Consider the following 9,609-nt stretch of genomic DNA (forward strand, 5'->3'; position numbering starts at 1 on the left):
TGTATGGGTAACATATGGGGTCCAATTCTATATGTTTGCTGACTGCATTATGGATTGAGAACCATGCCTCTAGGAATTCCCATGTGTGTCTGTGTTTGGTTTGCACTACTATGGTTATGTTGTCCCAGTTAAACTGATGGCCTTCATTATCCGGGTGTACTGATATTAGGGAAAGTTTGTCATGTCATTTTGCTGCCAGCTGATGTTCATGTACACTGATGGCTAGTTTCCTTCCTGTCTGTCTGATATAATGTTCGTGGTAATCGTTGCGCGGTATTTTGTAAACAATGTCAGTTCTGCATGTCGTGGGTATGGTGTCTTTAATCCTTGAGAATGTTTGTCGTAGCATGGCTTTGGGCTTGTGTGCTACCGTAACTCCTAGTGCTCATAGGAGTTGTCAGTCAGTTCTGATATGTTCTTGATGTATGGCAGTGTGTCCAGTGTGTTAGGGCATAATGTGTCCTCTTCGTGTTGCTGTTTAGTCAGCACCTGCGGATGAAATTGCAGGGATATCCATTCAAAGCGAAGATTTTGTATTGGTGTTCTTCCTCTTTCTGCATAGTTCTGGGTCATTGCAATGAGTGGTGGTCCGTTTAAATAGTGTCCCGACACAGCTTAGTTTGTGCAAAACTGACCTGAGTTAGTTGCCAAATTAAAAGTATCCGAGCCCCTCAAGGCACTGACCCGAGTTGTGATGTGCAAAGGACAACACACAAAGGAGGGTCCTTGTGTGATTGATCCAATGTGATCTGTATAACAGGGTAACAGTGAAGACTGGTCTTCAGCACCCACATTGAACCTGACTCCACTTGGCCTCCAGCCAACTCTCACAAACTACCATTGCCCTTCACTTTTCCTGACCTCCCCTCTATTCTTGTTTTAAACTGATTGCACGCCAGGCAGTTTCAGCTGGCATTGCTGCTGTGGAACTGTAACATGGAGTGAATTGATTTTGACTGATCAATGACATAATTCTGCTTCTCAAGATCAGTCAATATTTCAGATTTATTACTTTAAATGATAACCATGAACAGGCTACGACAGTGAAGGCACTGAATCGTAATCACTGGACCAGCAGGAAAGATCAGTTTATGGCACTCAGGACACTGTCTGATTCGGCCTTGCATTCTCCCAACCTTCTGCACATGATGCCCCTCTGCTCTGTTTCGGTTTTGTTACGTCTTGATATATAATAGTCTCCAGTTATCTATTCTTTTGTTATTTCCAATACATGAGACCCTCTTTCCATGCCTTGTGCCTGGCTCCACAGCTCAGTGGTCAGAGCACTGGTCTCAGAAACAAGTGGTTGTGAGTTCGAGCCTGTGATAGTGTTTGTACACACCCTGCTTCAAAGGTCAAAAAGAGCCCTTTAAAAATTATCTGAAATTATAACAGTATCATTTCCTCCACAGGCCGGAAATATGTGTGAATTTCCACATTGCTGTTTGTCCTTCCACTTGAGGAGCAGCATTTGGAATGGCAGGAAGCAGCTGGCATCAGTGATGTTTGGCTGGAAGTACAAGGTGAAGCAGGAAAACTGTAGGTGAGCAATGGGGGAGGAGCACAAACCCAGGGCATCCGTCAAATACTTCCATTTGTTGCTGTAAACAGGTTCTAGTTTTGGAGTCTGGAATGGGACAATAGAGCCAAGTGAGTAAAGTTCTGCTTTCTGGGGATTGCTCTCTCCGAAAGCCTCTGGCACTCTCGGTGGAAGGCGTCCTTGTTTCTTTCCTTCTGTGGGTGAAAATGAGGTTCACTTCCCCGAGGGGGCATGAGCACAGTCTTCCCACCTCAAACTTCAGTTTTGCTTGTTGGTTCCTCAAAGTGTTGATCCAGAAACCCGCACAGCACACACTTCATTGGGGAAGAGAATGGCCTGAGGTCGTCATCATTGGACACTTAATCCAGAAACCCAGATAGTATTTTGGGAGCTTGTGTTTGAATCCCGTTGCAGCAGACGGCGGAATTTAAATTCAATACGAACCGTTATCAGTTAAGGGAAGTGAACTGCCTTCCTTGCTTACATGTAACTCCAGACCCACAGCAATGCGTTTGACTCTTCCCTGCTCTCTGGTCATTTAGGAATGGGTAATAAATGTTAGCCTAGCCAGTGATGCCCTCATCCCGTGAATGAATTTAAAAAGTACGTCAGAAATTCCTCCTGTATGGAATGATAACTGATTCGCTTTGCCCAATCTTTATGCAGACTGAAGTCACCTGACTCTTGAAGTCAATGGCCATTCATCATAATTAGAGCTCCCCCTTTCTCCTGGTGTCTTCAATTTCCTGTTTAGTGCCTTCTGCTAAAATTACCACGATAGTTGACTGGGGTGTATGTACACGGACCACGGTCAATTTCAGTCCCTTGCTGTTTCTAAACTGTACCGAAACTCCATTTCACCAGAACTAATATCGAGGATGCAAGTTTGCTCACTGAGCTGTAAGGTTCATTTTCAGACGTTTCATCACTTGTTTTTATTTGAAAAAAATATACTTTATTCATAGAAAGTACAAAAAATAAAACATTTATACACCGACCCAGTCATGCAAGCTGCTCCTGGTTACCCAGGGGGTACGGACACCAACGAAAGGCAAAAACAAAACAAAGAAAAAAATACAAGGCAAAGAAAATACCCCGGCAGTCGTCTCCCCACAGAGTCCCCGTTAGCCCCCTGACCAGTTGGGGAAGGCGCCAGCTGGGCCCAGTTACCAGATAGGTCCCTTTTTTTCCATTCTGGACGAGGGGTTTCATTTGGTGGTCTTTCCCCAACGCGCCTTGGCGGCGGCTGCCCCAAGCTTTAGCGCGTTATCAGCACGTAGTCCTGGACCTTGGAGTGGGCCAGTCTGCAACACTCGGTCGGGGTCAGTTCTTTCAGCTGGCAGACCAGCAAGTTGCGGGCAGACCAAAGAGCATCTTTCACCGCATTGATGGTCCTCCAGGCGCAGTTGATTTTGGTCTAGGTGTGCGTCCCAGGAACAGCCCGTAGAGCAGGGAGAAGGAGGTGATTGACAGTCTCATCACCCCAACATCCGCCTCAAGGGCAGCGTGGGGTGGCGCAGAGATTCCAGGTGTGCATAAAGGATCTCACTGGAAGAGCCCCTCTCACTGCCAGCCAAGTAATGTCCTTGTGCTTGTTTGAAAGTTCTGGGGATGAGGCATTCTGCCAAACGATTTTGGGAGTCTGCGAGGGGAACCACACGACGGGATCCACCCTCTCCTTTTCCCGAAGGGTCTCGAGGATACTACGTGCTGACCACTACCTGACAGCCTTGTGGTCAAAAGGTGTCTCCTTTCATAAACTTCTCCACGAAGGACAGGTGGTATGCGACGGTCCAATTACTCGGAGCGTTCCACGGCAACAAGGCCAGGCCCATCCTTCGCAACACCGGGGACAGGTAGAACCTCAGTAAGTAATGACACTTGGTGTTTGCGTACTGAGGATTTACCCAGAGCTTGATGCAGCCACACACAAAGGTAGCCATCAGGGCGAGGGTGGCGTTCGGTACATCCTTTCCCCCATTTTCCAGGTCTTTGTACATGGTGTCCCTGCGGACCCGGTCCATTTTCGATCCCCAAATGAAGTGGAAGATGGACCGGGTGACCGCAGTGGCGCAGGTCCAGGGAATAGGCCAGGTCTGCGCCACATACAACAGTACCAAAAGCCCCTTGCACCTGACAACCAGGTTCTTACCCACAATGGAGAGGGACCGAAGCTTTCTGTTGGTATTTGTTTTGATTGAAGAACTATCAGCATTTGGTGTGAAATTAATATTGTAGCAGGGCGCTATCGAGCAGCCAAGAAAATGGGCGAGGAGGATAGCCATTGAGTTCAAGTAGACGTCATCGATGTTTTCCGTGGTATCCCCAGAGTTAGTTCGTTCTGTTTCAGCTCCATTTAACATGGAGCTGCCCAGGACGTGACCATTCTCAGTTTGTGACTTTGAACAATCTTATTGGTGCAGGGTTGGAGTTGCGTTAGTGCCTTTGCAAGTCCTGTCATTTATTACACAAGCGGCTGCATGTCCAAAACGATCTCTGCGATTTCCAGGGAAGTGGAATCAAATTTCACTGCAAAACTGGAAACCAGGATTTTCACAGCAGAAGTGCAGTCATGTTTTCAGCATAGCTGCAGCTGCTCGTTTCACTGATAACGTTGGAAAGCTATGCTTCATCACAGAAAGCAAAGCAGTAAGAAGCTACGACGCCCAGCGTGGGGCTCGAACCCACGATGCTGAGATTAAGAGTCTCACGCTCTACCAACTGAGCTAGCCAGGCTTGACTTGGTTGTCTTGTTATTTATCTAAAATCCTTATTTTCCCTTTTCACACCAAAGCCCCTGCAACCTCATTTCAATGTGCCAAAGATGATCCACCTCGAAAATCACAAGTTCCCAGTTTATTCTGCTCAATCACAAATAATATCATTTACATCTTCCACTTTTCAGCTGTTACTCCTTCAGACCATAATAACCCATTTTCATTTAACATTCAAAATTCATATTTTAATGTCGGTGCCCTCATCCTTTAGCTGCCCATGTGACTGTCAGTCACTCTGGGATGGTGAATCTGCTGCAATAAACCCAGTGATTTCTGTTACAGATTGTGTGAGATGTGTGTCTGTCTGCCCAGTCTCACTTAATACTTTCAGCACTTTGTTTGATCAGTACATCAGCAACTTCTGTAGCTTCGCATTTGGGGGCTGGATTTTCACACTTCAGTTAAAAACTATTCAAAGATCAAGAAGAATCTGCTGCATACCTTGTGAAATGTCATTTTTCACAGGAGAAGAGACGTTCATACGGAGTGTCAGTTACGTTTTCCCAAGTGGAGCTAAGAGAAAATTCCACTCACGCGGAGATTGTGTCAATGGTGCTCTGGGATTTACTGAGCGGGAGAAATCTTCCTGTTTTTTTCTTGATCTTGTGCTTGGTGGATGGAGAAGATTGGCCCTGGTTGTAGGATCTTGCCTGCCAGGGATGTGCAGCAAGCAGCTGATTGAAGATGCAGTGGCCATGGACAGTGTGATGACAAAATCCTGCTGCTTGTCCCTGTCTCACTGAGCGTGGAGCTGGGGAAGACACGATCGTTGATGGGTTTGTTTGATTCCAATCTCTTCATAAACTTCAATTAACTAAATGCAGGTACATAGTTGGTTTATTGTCGGATCACAATGTTGAGAATAACTGCTTTGAAACCTGGATGTCTGGAGGTCTGACTAGAAAATAGTGGAGCTGACAAAGTTTCGAAGCTATCTCCTGAAGGCATAATCCCGATTGACGATCTTCTGTATCACCGGCAACATCACAGGGTAACAAAATAAAAGAAGCTGGGCTCTTGGGTAGCCTTGAAACGCCAATCTTTCTCTCAATAACTGAATGCACTCGCTATTTGCAAAACCGAAGCTATTGGCATGAAGCTTTGCCGAAGCTCCTAATGCAGGGAGCTAGTCTTGTTGCACAGCTGGAGGTCTCTCGGTTTTCAGCTCCAATCTCCAGTTTATGTGTGATGCTTACATGCATTAGAGTTGTGGAGTTAGCATGAACATGAGCAGCAATGGTAACATTCACAGTGTGAACAACCAGCAAAGATACCGCCTCACAAAGCAGGGACCATTGAATTGAAGCAGTGACGGTGAGTTTTACTGGCAAAGAAAACACATTTGACATCACGAGTCTGCTTCAGGGTCTCTTTTACTGCTGGATTCATCATAAAGTTCCTTTCTGCTCTTCCACAAGCACTTCTGCTTCACCTTTACTTGTATTCTCATCCCTTCATTCCCCGTTTGGCAGGAGTAACGAGGTGAGGCAGGATAAACTGCACCCTTACCAGGAATGTGGTGGTCTTAGCACAGAGACCACAAGCCAATCCCTCTCATTCTCTGGTGTCATCAATCAAACATTTTACACCAACAGTAAAGACAATCGCTATAATCCTATAATTGTGACATTGTTTTTTTTCCTGGTGGATTAGGAATTCCAATTTAAATTCTGGAGATTCATAATCTTTTGAGACAAGAAATGTCTCCTTACCTCAGCCATAACAAAAGACACATTATCTGAGGAATGTAAGTCCAGTACAAAACATCCCATTCTCAGAGTGTCTCCGAATGTCAGACTTTACACAGAGCATAAACAGGAAATGAGGGGTATATACAGATGGGCTGTTAGATAATGTGAAAGACGGCCAGGTGGATACACAGAGACAAAGAGAGATAAGTAGAAGCTTACTGTGGTAGACACTGGAAGGACCAATTCTCCACTTCACATGGCTGCTGACAGAAAAGAAAAAAAAACAGAGGATCTCATTACCTCAGGGCAACAGAAGGAGCAATAGTGCTGTTCAAGTCCCTTTAAAGTTCAAAAGTTAATGCTGGTAAGCTAAGGAGCAAGTGTGATTTTGATAAATAAATGATTCAAAAGATAAAGTTAACAATGTCTCCCAGCATATTACTATAGAAACACAGATAACCTGGCAGTGACGAATGGTCAGTGGATCCGAAATGTTTCCCTCTGCAGATATTACCATGCTTGCTGAGTTTCTCTTTGGGTTACTGTTTTTGTGTCAGATTGTCAGATTTGTTTTATCTTAAATGATAACTTTTGGGACAAAACAGATCGGGTGTCAGCTCCTGAAAAATCAGTCAGAAGCGCTATCACCAACATAGAGTAGTACTACAGAGCTTCCATTCCCTTACGGGGAAATTGGTCTCAGGCCGCAGCGGCGAAAGTGCCAAATGCTAACCACTAGTCCACCAGGGAAAGCGACCGAAAAGATTGTGTCTTTGCTTAGTGATCTGCTTTTGCGTTTTCATGTGTGATCACTTTCGCTGCAGATCGGTTTTGCCATCTCCGATTTTCTTTTTGCAGCATGTATCCTGGTGGCTAGCGTTTTGCCCATTTGTCCAATGTAGTGCTTGTCACAGTTCTTGCAAGGTATTTTGTAAATGACATTCGTTTTGCTCGTTGTCTGTCTAGGGTCTTTTAAGTTCATTAGTTGCTGTTTTAGTGTGTTGGTGGGTTTGTGGGCTACCCTGATGCCAAGAGGTCCGAGTAGTCTGGCAGTCATTTCAGAAATGTCTTTAATGTAGGGGAGCGTGGTTATGGTTTCTGAGCCTGTTTTGTCTGTTTGTTTGGGTTTGTTGCTGAGAAATCGGCGGACGGTGTTCATAGGGTACCCATTCTTTTTGAATACGCTGTATAGGTGATTTTCTTCTGCTCTTCGTAGTTCCTCTGTGCTGCACAGTGTGCAGTGGCTCGTTGGAATAATGTTCTAATGCAGCTTCGTTTGTGGGTGTTGGGATGGTTGCTCCTGTAGTTCAGTATTTGGTCCGTATGTGTTGTTTTCCTGTAGACGCTGGTTTGAAGTTCCCCATTGACTGTTCGCTCTACTGTGACACCTAGGAATGGCAGTTTGTTGTTGTTTTCCTCCTCTTTTGTGAATGTTATGCCAGTAAGGGTATTATTGATGGTCTTGAAGGTTTCCTCTGATTTGTTTTGTTTCGTGATGACAAAGGTGTCATCCACGTAGCAGACCCAAAGTTTGGGTTGGATGGTTGGCAGAGCTGTTTGTTCGAGTCTCTGCATTACTGCCTCTGCTAAGAACCCTGATATCGGAGATCCCATGGGTGTACCGTTGGTTTGTCTGTAGGTTTTATTAGTGAAAGTGAAGTGGGTGGTGAGGCATAGGTCCACTAGCTTGATGATGTTGTCCTTGCTGATGAGGTTGGTGGTGTCTGGTGTATGTGTCTTCTGTTCTTCTCATAATACTGCAGTCAGTGTTTCTTTGGCCAGGTTTTTTCTTGCAAGAACTGTGACAAACACTACATTGGACAAACAGGCAGAAAGCTAGCCACCAGGATACATGAACATCAACTAGCCACAAAACGACATGACCCACTATCACTCGTATCCTTACACACAGATGAGGAAGGACACCACTTTGATTGGGACGACACATCCATCCCAAGACAAGCCCAACAGAGACATGCACGAGAATTCCTAGAAGCATGGCATTCCAACCGGAATAAATTCCATCAAACAAACACATTGGCTCCAAATCAGTCTACCATCCCCTGAGAAAAAACACAGGAAATGACATCACCAACCCAAGGAAACCTGAACATATAAATAGAAAGCGGGACATGACACCAGGGCTTCACCCGAGGCCCACTGATCATGTTAACTAGAATGGCGACAAAACGTCTGGGAACAAACCTTCCAGCTCAGTGAACCAGCTTACATCCGGTAAAAATAAAGACCCATTCTTTTGTGGACCGAGAGGAGGACAGTGTGACCGTGTTGGAGGTGGAAGGAAGACGTCGGGTTGGCTGTGCACCCTTGCAACCGGTGGATCTTAATGCTGGATTCAGCCTAGCGCTGGGTCAGGGGAGCAGCCAACCTGCAACGATGGCTGCGACGAGTGCTCGTGCCCTGGGTCAGGGGGTCCAGAACACAATCCGTGTTTCCGTGAAGAAGGTGGATGAAGGTGCACCTGTGGACTGCAACTTCTTCATGAAAAGGGTCCTGTTGGACTGTTGTGGGTTCACTGCTGTGGACATTTACTGCCTGCAGTATTTCCCTGGAGGAGGTTTATATGATGTAACCTTCAGGAGTGCCAAGCTTTGCGAGCGCTTCCTGGAGTTTTTCAAGCAGAAAGGAGGTAAGGGCCCCTCTCAGTACTGACCACTGTCCCGCTGTTCGTGATGTCAGTGCAGAGGAGCCGTATGCTGACTGTACACATGTACAACCCGCATGTGCCCGCAGTTGATCTCCTGACCTTCCTCGGAAGGTACGTGAAGGTGGAAGGGGAAAGAACCAACATCATGGACCCTTCGGGATCTGGACCAGTAAGAGGCAGGTCAAGGTGACGCTGAGGAAGGACGTGGCCGGGAACATCATACACCCACCATCCAGCGTCGCGATCGGTGGGAGCAAAGGCTACCTGACCTACGCAGGGCAACCTAAAGTGTGCCAGGCCTTTGGTAGGTCAGGTCACGTGGCGGCCGACTGCAAAGCCACCATCTGCAGGGAGGAGGGACACTTGGCAAACGATTGCCCACAAGAAAAAAGCTGCAACCTTTGCGGGGAAGCGGGCCACATCTATAGGGCATGCCCGCATCAGGGGAATACCTATGCCCAGGTCGCCAGCAGGGGCAATGCGGGGCGAGCCCCCCCGGAGGAGGGGAAGGCACCAGGCCCCTGCAAGGACCCCGCTAGTGTGCAGGACAGCCAGGTCGTGCAGGCGGGCCCAGCCCCACAGGATGGACCCGAGGCCAGCAAAGCGCCTCTGCAGGCTCCGCTCCCCCCGGACAACCCAGAGTCGATGGAGGAGGCGACAGGTGACCCAAGGGAGTGGACGACGGTCCGGAAAGCGAGGAGGAAGGTGTGCTGGTGGGCCCCGGCACCGCAGCCATCAGGCAGGAAGAGGCAGCTACAGGGGGGGGAAAGATTCGGAGGGGGCCCGCCCAAAGCAGAAGCTAAAGATCTCAAGGGAGAAGGAAAGCAGCACACCGCTTCCAGGTGATGGGAGGCGCCCTGAGACTCCCACCGACACCCAGCCACGCGCTGCTTTGGCCCTGGAGGCCCCCCTGAACCTTCAGGCGGGAAGCAG

At 47.4% G+C, this 9,609-nt stretch overlaps 1 non-coding gene across 1 annotated transcript; it reads right to left on the bottom strand.

Annotated features, from left to right (window-relative positions):
- Positions 1-4,203: 4,203 nt before the first annotated feature.
- trnak-cuu (transfer RNA lysine (anticodon CUU)) lies at positions 4,204-4,276 on the bottom strand. Its single transcript has one exon. It is a non-coding gene; the product is annotated as a tRNA-Lys (tRNA).
- Positions 4,277-9,609: the final 5,333 nt, after the last annotated feature.

The sequence above is a fragment of the Stegostoma tigrinum genome, unplaced genomic scaffold (assembly GCF_030684315.1).
Source record: "Stegostoma tigrinum isolate sSteTig4 unplaced genomic scaffold, sSteTig4.hap1 scaffold_90, whole genome shotgun sequence".
NCBI classification, from domain to species: domain Eukaryota; kingdom Metazoa; phylum Chordata; class Chondrichthyes; order Orectolobiformes; family Stegostomatidae; genus Stegostoma; species Stegostoma tigrinum.